This window comes from Akebia trifoliata, chromosome 11 (genome assembly GCF_017979445.1).
Source record: "Akebia trifoliata isolate Shusen 1 chromosome 11, ASM1797944v1, whole genome shotgun sequence".
NCBI classification, from domain to species: Eukaryota; Viridiplantae; Streptophyta; class Magnoliopsida; order Ranunculales; family Lardizabalaceae; genus Akebia; species Akebia trifoliata.
The window spans coordinates 12,347,631-12,362,473 of NC_141385.1; the positions used below are offsets into that span (position 1 = coordinate 12,347,631).

The window sequence follows — 14,843 nt, forward strand, 5'->3', positions numbered from 1 at the left end:
TTTAAAGACCATCTTTAATGGAGATGTCGCTAATGAGTTTAAACGGTCTGAAGCTGTTCTAAATTTCAGGATTTCGAACGGCTAAAAGCCGTGTAGAACTCAGAATTTGAAACGGCTTAAAACCGTTCCAAATCTGAAAGCACTAACTAAAAAAAAATAACACCTTAGACATCAATTTAAAATCCGATGTTATAAGACTGATGTACTAAGTCTTAGACTTTCGACGTTGTACAAACCGATATCTAAAGTGGTCAAAAACCGATATCTAAATTTTAAAAAAAAAATTATTTTTAATTTTTTTTTGCTACACACCTATTACCCGCGGTCAAAATAGACACAAATAGAAAACATTGAGGTTCTCTATCACATTCATTTATACACAAAAGGAATTACAAGTAATGATAATTTACAAAATTGTCAAGTACTTTACCATCAAAATTACAAAATGTCGCATAATACTACAAACAAACCGCAATTGTCTCTCATTTGGAGATCCACTGCCACTAGGGCTTTTATTTCCAAGTACTTCACCATTGGTTAGCAATGGAATTGCTTGTTACTAACAAGACCATTCAATGACAGATATTTTCCACCATAAAATTAGCTTGCATGTTAAAAATCTCCATTATTACCAAAATCACACTAAAATATGAAACAAAACCTCAAGAAACTAAAAACTTACGACTCAAATTTCATGAATAAAAGGACAAGGTAGTTGCGACTTCATACCGAATCTGCAGTAGCTTGTAGTGTGACATGGTACCCTATTCACCCACCTGTTTTCATTCACATTTAAGGTAAGATAAAACATAACATGATATTGGCCAAAATCATTAGAGATTAAAATGATAAAAGGAAAGAAGAAGAAGATAAATGAGTATAAAAATACATCTTCTTCAAATGGTCACCATAACCCATAGGAACATATCCCTCATAAGTCTCTAAGTGAGACTTGAGCTGATTACAATAGAATAGTTAAACCATGACTTTCAAAGTCCTTATAAAGGTAAGGTATCTATGAAACCATCAATGACAAGTGAAATCCAACCTGATTAACAATATGTTGCCTCACAAACTTTGTGGTGCTTAGTTGTACGATAGAACTAAGAACTAGAAGATCCCATTCACAAGATGATTGATATATGAATCATAAGATTTACACCTAAATAGTAAATCTTTTAGCTACAACGAAGAAGAGTTTAACCTCTGAGATCAAGTTGTTTCATCGAATACCATTAACTTGAAAAGCCAACCAAATAAGAACAACTTCAGAATAAAGAATGATATTAAGGACATAATAAAGTTCAATCAGAAAACATAAATAAATATTTCAATCAAAATGTGCCATTGAGATTTTTCTTTGTCCACCCTTGGATCTCTTCACTCATGATGAAAACAAAAGTTCATGGAGGCATAGGATTCATTTAGCTAAACCACAGATCTTTGGGATAAGGCTTTGACGATGATTACCATATTTTCTACATGATAAAGGAGAGACCCAGTTTTACAATCGACAACTCATTTTTTTTTTCTTATCCTTGTATCTTCCCCAAAAAAAAAAAAAAATGGAAACTTATGTAAGTGAAACATTTCTGCTCGGATCTATTTGTGGAAGAGGGGATTGAGTGAGAAACCTAGCGGATTTGGAATCATTGACAAAAAGAAAAAGGATAAACAGAATCCAACCCCATTTAATCATGTCAAAGTGTATTACTCTGTATGAAAAAAAATATTTCCTCCCCCTTTTAATAGTGAATCTTTCATACCTAAACTCATATTTATCTCAAGTTTGAGTTCTAAACGGCTTAATACATAACCAGCCCTTTTATTTGGAAGATATAATACACTCATTGAATGTGATATCATAACTAAATAAAAGTTGCCATCCAAATTTATACACATTTAATCCTATTCTCATATAAACTATTTACTTTGTAAAAATAATAAATCAAAATATACACCAAACCTAGGATTCCTATTTCCTTAGATTGGCTGTGAGAAAAACTTCTTATCTTTGTCAACTATCACATTACCTGTACATGCGTAGCACAACTACTATGTAGGAATACATGTCTCTTAGATTTCTGGGCATTCTTTGAAGCACACAAGAATTAAGGTTCAGTCCAATTAATCATACCAACTGTTCTACTATAGTTCCTATTCGGTCAAGGCTTCGAACCAATGCCGTACACCTCAGCGAAGTCATCACTAAGTTTCGATCCTTTAAATCACCATACTCAATTTGAGTCAAGTTAACATAATTTGACTTGTACTAAGTCAGCCTTTACGCACTTGACTTGCACCTTAATGGTTCATAAAGGTATGCTTAAAAACCCAATAGAACTTGGCCAAGTTGGAGAATTGGCATGCCAAATAGTTTGAACTTCAGACCTAACACTTAGCACTACTATGAAAATGCAATTCTTAAAGGATCATTATGCAAAACCGACGAGTAAGAAGTTACCTTGCCACAGACTGACATGTTTCACTTCTCTCCATCCACTCATATATACAACCAAGGTGGAAATGGTGAGAATATCCGGTCATAATTTTGGGGTTTTGTAGAGTATATTCTGCAAGAAAAAATATAAGGAATTAATGTTATTTGCAGTTTGGACTTCGAGAAAGTAAAGTACTCTCAGATATAAGTGTAAAAGATATGCAAAACCCATTCCAGCAGTATCACCCCAGATTTTATGAGAAACTGAATGAAATGGTATCTTCATCGCCAAATAGGGTGCAGAACTCATGTCTGATCCCACATAGATATAGAACATAAATGGACGCAAACAAACCAAATTCCATAAATCATACCTTTGAGACATGTGGGACAGACATCATCATCTTCTGGTAATAAGTAAAGATGCCCAACTCCACTTGCCACTTTTGTTAAGGAGTGCTTCACTAAGGACTCCAAAGGGGGTTCTTTCGATACTATTCCATCAGACCCATTACATGTGGGTACTGCAGTTAGATTCTAGAGGCACATCAATGTCACCTCTTCGAAGTGGTTCAAATTCTTCATGTGACTGGCTTGAGCCCTTCTCACGTCTTGAGACAAATCCTTCCCGTGGAAAAGGAAACATCTTGGATCTGCATCGTAAGGTAAAAGTCAATTTACCTGTTTCTGTAACCAAAACTGCTGGGATTTACATACTCTTCAAAGTCCTCATCATGTACACAGCAACAAACAGCATCCATAGTACACTTCAGTTTCTTCTTTAACTAGAGGCCTCCAAGGTAATTCTCAAACTTCAATCACAAATATCCAATATATCAACCGTTACCATCAAGAAAGACTTCCATTTATTAAGGAAGAGCAACAATGAGGATGAGCAATGGATACAGACAGCCATTCTACAAAGGACCAACTGCAATCACCTACTGCAGTTTTTTAACCAATATATATCTCGAAGATATATATAAGTAGTCCATGTCCTTGGGGGGATTTGTGGAGATCCTAACCTTTTCATCATCGAAAATCACCCATCTCCCGTCTTTATACACATGAGCCAAATATTGTTCACATTGGGCAGATTTACCAATATGGCTCACCAGTCGCATAAGCTTGTACTCTCCAAAAAGCATAAAATGAGAAATCTGTTAAGAATTGTGATTGAACTAATTTATGAAAAGTTTGCCCGCAAGGGAACACAATAAATAAACTCAAACAAAATGTGTATTCAAATTGGTAATAAATCAACCAAGAAATCTAAATTCTAATGATGGAACTTGGTTTATTTGCTTCAATACAGAGTTATTGTATTATAACTGAAAGACTAATCAACCAAGTTTGAAATCTTAATGGTTATCTACACAAACATGTAACACCAGCTACAAGTAAAGTTTAAAAAATCTCAACTCGGCTTCTCCATTTATAACGACACCGGAAGTGTTTAACTCTGCCAAAAAAGCACTGTTTTACATTTGATCCTATGTGCCCAAAGAATGCTATACGTTCTTCACTTTCGAACCTCGCAAAGGGAGAACGTGTTTTTTCCTCAGAGTTAGCCGCCTATCCTTTTCTATAGTGTTCATCTTTCTATAAATAACTTTGTTGTTATCTAAATTATAGAAGGAACAAATTAATATAAACTTAAGAAAAGAATAAGAGTCAAAGTATTATGAACTTTCTCTTTAGGAGTCATATATGATCCTGAGCCTAACCAATACACCCAATTATCCTTTATCTTGAAAATATAAAACCACATTCATGAACTCCCAACCTATTACCATCCAATAGTGTCTAAAGAAAGTTTCTGAAATACGGATCAAGGTTCATAACACTCTTTTAACAAAACAGATTACACTAAACTACATTTGATGCTTTGATAATCTAAAAAATATATACTTTAATGAAATAATAATACCTCTTTAAGCAAATAGCAAAATTAAGTGAATTAGTCTGCCGACATGTGGAAGAAGGTGGCTAAGATTTAAGTTTCATAAACTATGCATGAATTTGAAATCTGTGTAAGAGCAGAACAATATATGTCTGTATATATTTTGATGGGTAAACTGGACTTGAATCCACGACCTTAAAGTTGCTTTGGAATGTGCCAAACCAAGAGCAGAACAATTTCAAACATCCAACACAACTAATTTAACTTGGTATCGATCTAATAAGAATTTATTAGATCTGGACCTTTTTGGACCTGTTGCCACATTAAGTTTTGGATCCAATGCAATTTCAAATATCAGATGTTAACAAATGAGTGCTGATTTTCTAACTCAATATGACTAATATGAAGAATAGCTACAAGCCAAGCCTACCTGTGTAAAATATGTAATCAACGGTACCAATAAAATCTCTAGTGCAATTTGTAAATAAAGGTTCATTTGTTGTTGAATCCATTCTCCTTCATTGTTGCTCTAAACCAAGACCAACACCCATTCTAAAGGATGAATAAGCACTGACCTACAAAACAAATGAAGTCTCAAAATCAGCAAAAGTTCTCAAATTTTCACGCTAAGCAAATTTTGGAAAATATGTTTACCAATGGAAGTTGATGTGTTAACTTGCTAGCAAGCCGCAAAATTCGTAGGGGTCCATTACTAAATCTGGATGCATTGGATCAACCTTACCCCTTGCAAGAAGTGCATGAGGAGCACTGCAATCAAGTAAAAAATTCTCTTTAATCATAGTAAGAAGGTGAAAAAAAAAGGAGCTGCTAGTGGCAGCCCAACTTTTACTAATTACTCCCCCAATTTCTTAAATTATTATCACCCCCCAATTGAAGATTAAAACACAATATTCAAACATTGCAAAGGTTTGGCCCAAGTTATTATCTCAACATTATAACACATTCAAACAATTTCAGTAGTTGTTTACAATTAGGATTAAGCCCATATAAATCCAATACTCAAATATAGAAATCTAACAAAATAAATGAGAGAGCTTCTAATGGCACCCCGACTTTTACTTGTCCTCAACCATTTGTTTATTTATTTATTTTTTAATTGGGGTGTACAAGTAAAATAAATTATTAGATGAATTATGTATTCCATGTGAACTGGATATCAAAACAAAGCCATACCTTCCATGAATAGAATTAAAATCCCCACAAACTAACATTGGAATGTCTGCACTAACATCAATTTTTTCTAATCCTTTCAAGAGAGTATGGACCTGATGCAATAAAAAGGAAACATCTACGGATGCATATTTAAGTTGAAATATAAGATCCATAAGAAAATATGAACTTCACAGTAGAAATTGTTCAGCTAAGAACTTGCCAGAGCTTAACATCCTTGAGATCTTGATGAACATTTACATGTGTATTCGCCTAAAATATAATGCCGCAAGGAAAATACCAGAAATAGTTACACCATGAAATTATACTGCATATGTTGATATTATCTAATACTAAATTTAAGAAGAGATGAAGATACACTATGAAAGTATACATCACAAAATATAGGGTACAGAGAAATTAACATGAGTAATTTTAACATTTATCAAACCCTCCAAAACACCATTTTAAAATACCATTTTAATAAGAAACGGCTAAATACCATTTTAAAATGTTGTTCCTAATTACCCATTTTCTTGTAGTGTGTTAGCTAGTTTGGTAAAAGAGGGGTTCTAATAAGTCAACATGGATAAGTAAACCTCATTTGTTTTCATTTTGGTAGTAGGATATTTGTAATAAAGAAACATTAATCGCATCTAAAAATCAAAATACACCAAGTGAAAAAATAGTAACTAATGGAACAAACAAATTTGCAAAACTAAAGAACTTTGACAAATTCCCCTTCATATCCACCATCCAGAACACACATGAGATCCTACCCTTTGCAGCCCAAACACACTTGTATCTCTAACTAATAACACAAAAACTAGAACTATATGTTTCCAAATAGTACGTCCGGAACTTCAAACACTTATTAACAGTCGTATGGCCACTTACAAAAATCTATAGCTCTGAAAATATAGATTCGATATATCTTAATCCCTTGTAATATCTAAAAGATAAACTTCTTACATAAATTGGGATATCGATGTCAAGAGAAAACCTAATAGTTAATAAGAAAATAATCCATTTTCAGAGATGGAACTATAGGTTTACGAAATAGTTCCAATCAAATTATCACTCAAAGAACTACTACAAATCCAGAGAATCACAGCATCGATAGATAAGTCCTAATTTCAGATTCTCTAGTAATTGAAGAATACATAACCAAAAGCCTTACAAAAACTAATAGATGTGGATTCAAGTTACACAAAAAACACATAAATCACTGCATTCATCAATATCTCAAGCATCTCAAGCATTTAAGATCTAAACTAAAAAAAAATACACAAAAACAACAAATTTCATCGAATCTGACTATTAAAACCTCAGATTTCTTACAGGAACACTCAAATATGATAAACCTTAATAAAAAATGCAATTACCTTTACCAACTATGCAGAGAGATTTAAAGAGCTCATAAGCTCTCATTAATGGCGACTGCCGCTCAAAACCTAGAAACAAAATCATTCCAATCCAACTGAGAGAGAGAGAGAGAGATGACATCGAGGGAGCGACTGAGAGAGAGAGAGAGAGATGAGATCAAGAGGTCGATCAAGGGAGCGACTGAGAGAGAGATTGGGAGATCAATTGAAGGAGCGACTGAGTGAGAGATGAGATCGAGAGGTCGATCGAGGGAGAGAGAGAGATTCGTTCCCATGTATTGAGACGGGAAATTGGGACATTTAAAACTCGATTAAAACTGTTTTAATAGATAAAACGATTTAAACCCATTTTTAATTAAAAACGGATAAAATCCATTTTATAATTTGGTTCGTGATTCACTGTTTTCTTGTAGTGAAAGTCTTTATAAATAGGGACCTAGAAATGACTTTCTAGGCCCTGATCATTGGACTATTTCTAGTCACATAAGATTGAGATAAGAGGAAAAACATGATTTTCTTATACTATGTTTGGATTGATAGAAATGGAGAGAAAGGGAAGAAAATAGAAAGTAAATAAGTTTCTCTTAATTTCTCTTGTTTGGATTATTAAGTGGGAAGAGAAGAGAAAAGAGGAGAAAAAAAAAGGGTAAGTTTTCTTTCTCTCCAAAAGTGGAGAGAAACCCTTTCAAAATATTTTATGAGTTCAACTTTGCCCCTAGATCTCTTTTAAGATATTTTAAACTTTCAAAGTTATCTCAAATTCTCTCCTGTCAATCCAAACATGGTGGAGAGAAATTGCATTTCTTTTCTTTTTTTTCTTTCCTTCTATTATATTTTCTTAGGTTGTGTTTGGATTGAGAAAAATGGAGAGAAGATAAACTCATAAAGAGAAAGGAAGAGAAGAGAAGAGAAGATAAACTTAATTTCTCTCCACCATGTTTAGATTGACAGGAGAAAAGTTGGAACAAATTTGAAAATTTAAAATTTCTTAAAAGAGATCTAAGGGTAGAGTCGGATACAAAATATTTTAAAAGGGTTTCTCTCCATTTTTCTCTTCTTCTTTCCACTTTTGGAATGAAAGAAAACTCACTTTTTTTTCTCTCATCTTCTCTCCAATTCTTTTCTCTTCTCTCTCCACTTAACAATCCAAACAAGAGACATGAAGAGAAACTCATTCATTTTCTCTTCTCTCAATTTCTGTCAATCCAAACACAATGTTAATGAGTTTCTTTTCTCACCACTTCTCTCAATCCAAACATAGCCTTAGAGGTCAATTCTCATTTTTAGGGGGTTGATATAACTTTTTTAGATAAATATTTTTCTAAATAAATTACTATAGACACCCTATTTTTGCATTTGCCTAATTCAACAATTCGTTACCCGATTGCAATGAATTCCTAATGATGAGCGCAAATAACTCGACGGCTTGTGAATATTGTCCTTGATTTCTCTTGTTTCTAGTCCTTCCATCTACCTTACTCGTTATGACTTGACATAGAAATTTACGCACTCTTAGGATCGCTACACCTTACACCCAATTTAACAAGCACGCTACACATTTTGATAACTTAGTGAAAGCGCCTTCGATCCGCGAGGTACACGTATCCGCTTTTGACCTTTGAGGTTTGGGAGTCGCCACCTAGTTATTACGATCTAGGAACAGAATTTTGATTCTAAAAGGCAAATAAACTAATCTACGAAAGAAAATACGAATCCGGGGATCACGTTACGGGGTTGGAAGGTGTTAGGCACCAACCCCGCCCGGCAACACCGGTCTCTACTAATTCTCAAATAAAACTACATTGCTAACAAGACCTAAATAATAATAAAAAAATAAAAATACTCACCTTTTCCGACCGCAACGATTTTATTCCCTTAGATCTGATGAAACCGTTCCTTGTACTGTACTCCTTACTTCGTTCTGTCTCCGGATCTGATTTCTGATCTCCGAGGCAAGGTATCTCAGATCTTCGAACTTTTTTATGGATTTTAGGGTGTTTCTGAAGGACTTCTAGGTATTTTTCAGGCTAAAATCGAAGTATGGGTGTTAGGTAAGGAGTTGGGGCTTCAAAATTAGGGTTTTGGGAAGGTTGTAGAGGCTTCTTGACCTACTTTTTCTAGGATTTTTTCTTTGATACGAAAATAGGGTGTGGAGACTCCTATTTATAAAGTTTTTTAAGAGAATTAGGGTTTGATTAGGGTTTCTTTTAGGGTTTCAATTAGGGTTTAGACTTTGGTCTCATGAGATTGACTTAGTCTTTAGGGTTTTAATTTAGGGTTTTGACTTTAGTCTTATGAGATTGACTTGATTAGTTTAGATTAGGGTTTTGATTTAAGGTTTTAACTTTAATCTTATGAAATTGACTTAATTAGTTTAGATTAGTGTTTCGATTTTCGATTTTGACTTTAGTCTTATGAGATTGACTTTAATACTTTGACTTTAGTCTTTCTTGGTTGGCTTTTAATATCTTGACTTTAGTCTTACTTGATTAACTTTAAGGTTGATTTTAGTATTAATTGATTGACTAGATTTTGGAGAACCCCTTTTATTATATCTTTAATTCTTTGGGCCCCCAGATGGAAGGGTCTTTGAATAAATATCCTGGCAACCATCAACAATTTTGCCTGAAAGCTTGATTGGTCGATTTTTTGGTTAAAATTTTTAAATTAATTTTATTAATGGTTCACTTTACATTATTTAATGTTTTATTTATTAATTTCAAAATTTTTAATTATTAAATTTGTGAAATTATCATTTTGCCCTCGGAGAGGATTTTTTACGTTTTAAGTCGTTTTTCAACGTTTCAGGATGTTTTGGAATCAGTTTTGCATAAGAAATTCGATGGGAGTGTTGGTTTTTATCATTTATGAAGTTTTTTGTATGAAATGGTCGTGAACTTTATGAGGGGCATTTTCGTAATTTTGTCAAATTTTGTGAAAATTTGTGAAATGATTTATTTGGTTTCGATTTGTTATTTTATGTGTTTTAATGAGTTTTCCTAATCGTAGCGTAGGCTCTAGGGTTGTTTTGATGTTAGGGGTATTTTGGTAATTTGGTCATTTTTAGTGATTTTTATCGTGAAGTTTCTTTTTGTCTGCAAGATGATGATTTCTATGTTTCTAGGGTCGTATTTTCCTAGCGTAGCGTGATTTCTAAGTTTTGTCAGTTCGAGATACCTCATCCGGATTTCTGAAACATATCTGGTAGCAAAATAAAGCATTGGAATAGATATCTATCATTGGGAACCGTTGCGATCGGGTTGACGAGTTGATTAATCAGGCGAGTGCAAAAATGGGGTGTCTACAGATGCCCCTCTTTGGTAGAGGGTTGAAGCAAAGTAGATGGCAAATCTATTTTGGTAGATAATGCGATATCCGAATACCAAAGCTAGTGACAGTTCATTTTACAGCCTGATTTAGCAATTCGTCAGGGTGTTCGGATCCTTCAGGGTAAAACTCTCCCCGATCTAGAAAAATGTCAGGTCCTTGAGCGCGAGCTCTCACTGGCAATGTCAGATCCTTGAATTTTAGAAAATTCTCCTTGACTGATGTAACAACTATGCATGTGCGTGGACTCAAAATCTGAGATATATTTCAAAGAGTTTGAGTTGGAAATGAGTCAAATCTGAGCATGAAGTGAATATAAACTGAGTATAATTCCAAGAAAATCCTTGGCGGCATCTGAGCATAGTTTCGAGAAAACCCTCGGTGGTAACTGAGCATAATTCCAAGAAAATTCTTGACGGCATCTGAGCATAATTCCGAGAAAACGCTCAGTGGTAACTGAGCATAATTCCGAGAAAACCCTCGGCGGCATTTGAGCATAATTCCAAGAAAACCCTTGACGGCATCTGAGCATAATTTCGAGAAAACCCTCGACAGCATCTGAGCATAATTCCAAGAAAACCCTTGGCGGCATCTGAGCATAATTCCAAGAAAACCCTTGGCGGCATCTGAGCATAGTTTCGAGAAAACCCTCGATGGCATCTGAGCATAATTCCAAGAAAACCCTTGGCGGCATCTGAGCATAATTCTGAGAAAACCTTCGGCGGTAACTGAGCATAGTTTCGAGAAAACCCTCGATAGCATCTGAGCATAATTCCAAGAAAACCCTTGGTGGCATCTGAGCATAGTTCCGAGAAAACCCTCGACGGCATCTGAGCATAATTGCAAGAAAACCCTTGGCGGTATCTGAGTATAATTCCAAGAAAACCCTTGGTGGCATCTGCGCATAATTCCAAGAAAACCCTTGGCGGCATCTGAGCATTATTCCAAGAAAACCCTTGACGGCATCTGAGCATAATTCTAAGAAAACCCTTGGCGGCATCTGAGCATAGTTCCGAGAAAACCCTCGGCGGCATCTGCCTGAGTAAAATTGATAATGAAGGAATAAATCTGGGAAACAACGATTGAAAATGAAATCTGGAAAAGAGGGGTTGAATCTGGGAATGAATAGATCTGGGAAAGAATGAATGCCCTATCTCCTATGTGAGATCCAAAATGTATTTGTTTGAACCTCAAGGTTTTATCCAAAAGTTTTATGAATTTAAAACCTGAGTTTGAACCTCACGAGTTTTTCGAAAAACTGTTATCAAGAGGGTAACTTTAAGTTTGGGGTTATCATTATCTTTTAGGATTAACATTGCTTAAAAATGCCCCTAGTTTGACAGTAAACATGGTATTGAATACATCATGCAAAAATAAAAAAAATGCCCCTAGTATAAGGGGAAACTACATATTAGAGGAAAAAGAAAAATGCCCCTTGTATGAAGGTTTAAAAAAATTGATTACCACAAGCGCAATAAAGATCCAACTTTTAATTTTGATTAATTTTATTGAAGGTTTTGAGTCAGGCTCAAGAGAACAAAATTATTTCCCTTTTAAGACTCATCATAGAATTCATTCTTCTCTCCCTTGGTTCACTTGGGGAAGTAAGAATTTTCAGATCAATCGTAGACAAGATACTTGTGGCTTCCGAGTCTATGCATGGTTATACTAAGTATTGACCTTGATTATTCGGACTTCGATGTATCAGCTCGGATCGCTCTCAGTTTGGGATTTTCTTATGTTTTTCTTTGTTGCTCTAACTTTTGCCTAGATCGTCTTTTCAGATTTTCAATCTATCGAGCTTGCTCTAGCTTTTGCTTAGATCGCCTTTTCAGGTTTTCGATCTAGCGAGTTTTTTCTTCTTTTTCTCTCGGCTCTGATTATTGCCAAAGTTGTCCTTTCAGATTTTCAACCTTGCGAGCTTGTCTTAATTTTTGCCTAAGTCGCCCTTTTCGGGTTTTCAACTTAGCAGACTTCTTCATTTATTTTTTTTAATCTTTTTCTTCTCTTCTGGTCTTCTAGAGTTATTGTCTGATCATGCTTTGCTATCTTCCTTGACTTTTCGCACGGTACTTAGGAGGACTTTCATGGGTAAGCTTAGGACTGGGTATAAAAAGAAAGGGATTTTGAAGCTCAAAAACCTGAATGCCCCTTGTGTGGCATTTTTTTTATTTTGCTTTGAATTTTCTTTCCCATTTTGAAGATATTTTTTTTCTTTTCTTTTGAATATTTCCTAGATTTTTTTCGAGGAATCTATTTTTTGATGTGGTCAGGCCTGAAGTAACTTCTCAGGTTGCCTACGTACCCCAAATTTTTGGGATCAGACCAAAACGTAGTTCGGATTTTTCCCTCCCCTAGGTTAGGTAATCAGGTTAAGAAGTAAAAGGCATATTTTTTCTCTTTTTTGAACAGGCTGCAAAGGGGTTGAGAAAGGAAACAATGAACTGGGTAGTAGAAAAATTGATTCGGCCAAAAATTGCCTCCTTAAATGTAGTACCGTTTGATTTGATTAAGGTTGGTTGGTTCTGGTAACTCGATTCCATCATGATCTTGAAGCCTGACAGCCTTTCCTGGTAATATCTCCTTGATGATGTACGGACCTCCCCAATTTGGTTTGAACTTCCCTCTAGGGTCAAAGATAGGTGCCCGATTATCTTTGAGTACTAAATCCCCGACTTGTAAGTGACGGGCCTTGATCTTTTTATCAAATGCACGGGAGACTCTTCTTTGATAAGCTTGCACGTGATACAAAGCTTTCAGTCGTTTTCCTTCGATCAAATTCAATTCTTCATACCGCTGGCGAACCCAATCTGTTTCTGACAGCTGACTTTCCAACAGACCCTGAGAGATGGAATTTCCATTTCAACTGGCAAGATCACTTCCATGTCATACACTAAGGAGTAGGGAGTAGCTCCAGTAGAGGATCGAATTGAAGTTCGATATGCCCATAGTGCAAATGGTAGTTTTTCTGATCAATCTCGATGTGATTAACACATTTTCCTGATGATAGTCTTGAGATTCTTATTAGCTGCTTCGACTACTCCATTAGTCTGAGGGCGGTAGAGAGACAATGTGATGTCGAATCTCGAACTTTGAACACAGAGTGATAACCTAAGCTTTAATGTACGACCCATTATCAGAGATCAATATCGTTTCAACTTTTTTATTAATCTGATAATGGTAATCTATTCTGGGAGCTCTACCATGTTGAGAAGTCTAGCACTGATACATTTTGTAAGATCTTCTTTGATCTCATTTTATCAATTCAATATCTAATCCGTGTTAGACAACACCCAAGCTTGCACCTAACATATCCTCATAGGCCCACACGAACAAGTCTTTTGAAATTTCTGAAAAAATTCATTATCCCCTTGTGTTCCTCTAGAGATATGATGGTTTCTATTTGAATCTCTTTAGGAATTTATTTATGTTCCGAGGTCAATGACCTTTGCTTTCTTGAGCCCGACTCTTATCTTCTTGTTCAGGAGAAAAATATATCCTTGAAGCTAGATTATTAGTTAATTCGTTAATGCGCTCGAGGTATTCAAAATTTTTCTTTATCCAATCAAATTCAGAAGGGACGACAGACACCTCTATAAACTTGACAAATTAACTTGACTCAGTAGAAAAAGAGTAGACTCGATCTAAAGAAAATATGACATTGAAAAATTGGACTCGAGCTAACTCAAATAACTCATGAAAACTCAGGACTATCTACAACGAGCTTGATTAAGACTGAGGACTGAGACATTGTTTGCAACCGACAGGGTTGAGGCACTGTGATCTTCAGGGAACAACTAGAAAATGTTGAGATATTCTAAAGGATTGATTTGGCGTTGACGTTCGTTCCAAATGACCGGACTAGTAACCTTAGCTAGAAGATGGACGATTGAGCTTAGGTACAATGATAACCCTTAAACCTCATTGAAGGTGAATCTGATCAATTTCAGTGTTACCCTCTTGATAATATTTTAAATGAACCCTTAGATTTTATTGAATTTTGTGCACCAATCCATTAAACAATTCATCTATTCAATGATTATTCAGAAGGAAAATAATTTTATTGTACTTTTGAAAATAATATTTTTATTGAATAACAATTTTCACAATTCTGATTATTTTTTGCAATCATTTTCTTTTTAGAAAAACATATTTTGATAATTTTACAAGGTCCATGCAAAAAATAGATTTTTGGTAAAAAACATATTTCAAAAATTTTCCATGCAAAAATAGATCTTTTGTAAATCATTTTTCCTTCATTTTCTTTTCTTTTGCAAAATATTTTTTCTCTGAAAAATAATTTTTTATTTGGAAACAATTTTCTCTTAGAAAATCTTATTCTTATGAAAAACATTTTCTGGAAAACACTTTTTCTTAGAAAATATTTTTTCTAGAGAACAACACTTTTTCTGGAAAACATTTTTTTTTAAAGAACACTTCTTTTGGAAAACACTTTTTCTGGAAAATACTTTCCCTTCGTAAACCATTTTTCCTCTTTGAAAATTTGATTTATATTTCGATTTAAATGGCTCGGCCCATAATGATCATTGGATCGAGATGGACTGGGTCAAGTTTAAAATGGATTTTTTATTGGGTTGGTGTGATACTGTAATTTCAA

The 14,843-nt window shown here is 34.7% G+C and overlaps 1 long non-coding RNA gene across 6 annotated transcripts; it reads right to left on the reverse strand.

Moving 5' to 3' along the window:
• Window positions 1-233: 233 nt before the first annotated feature.
• Window positions 234-7,368, reverse strand: LOC147390961 (uncharacterized). 6 transcript variants are annotated; one of them, XR_015183312.1, is made up of 7 exons: window positions 5,733-5,909; window positions 5,538-5,629; window positions 4,998-5,111; window positions 4,774-4,918; window positions 3,466-3,600; window positions 2,815-3,252; window positions 234-2,573 (listed from the first exon to the last, which is right to left on the reverse strand). It is a non-coding gene; the product is annotated as an uncharacterized LOC147390961 (long non-coding RNA). The 6 variants fall into 6 exon arrangements; XR_015183311.1 differs by lacking the exon at window positions 5,733-5,909 and adding an exon at window positions 6,899-7,368 and having other exon boundaries at window positions 2,815-3,600; XR_015183308.1 differs by having other exon boundaries at window positions 2,815-3,575; window positions 5,733-5,910.
• Between the last annotated feature and the right edge of the window lie 7,475 nt (window positions 7,369-14,843).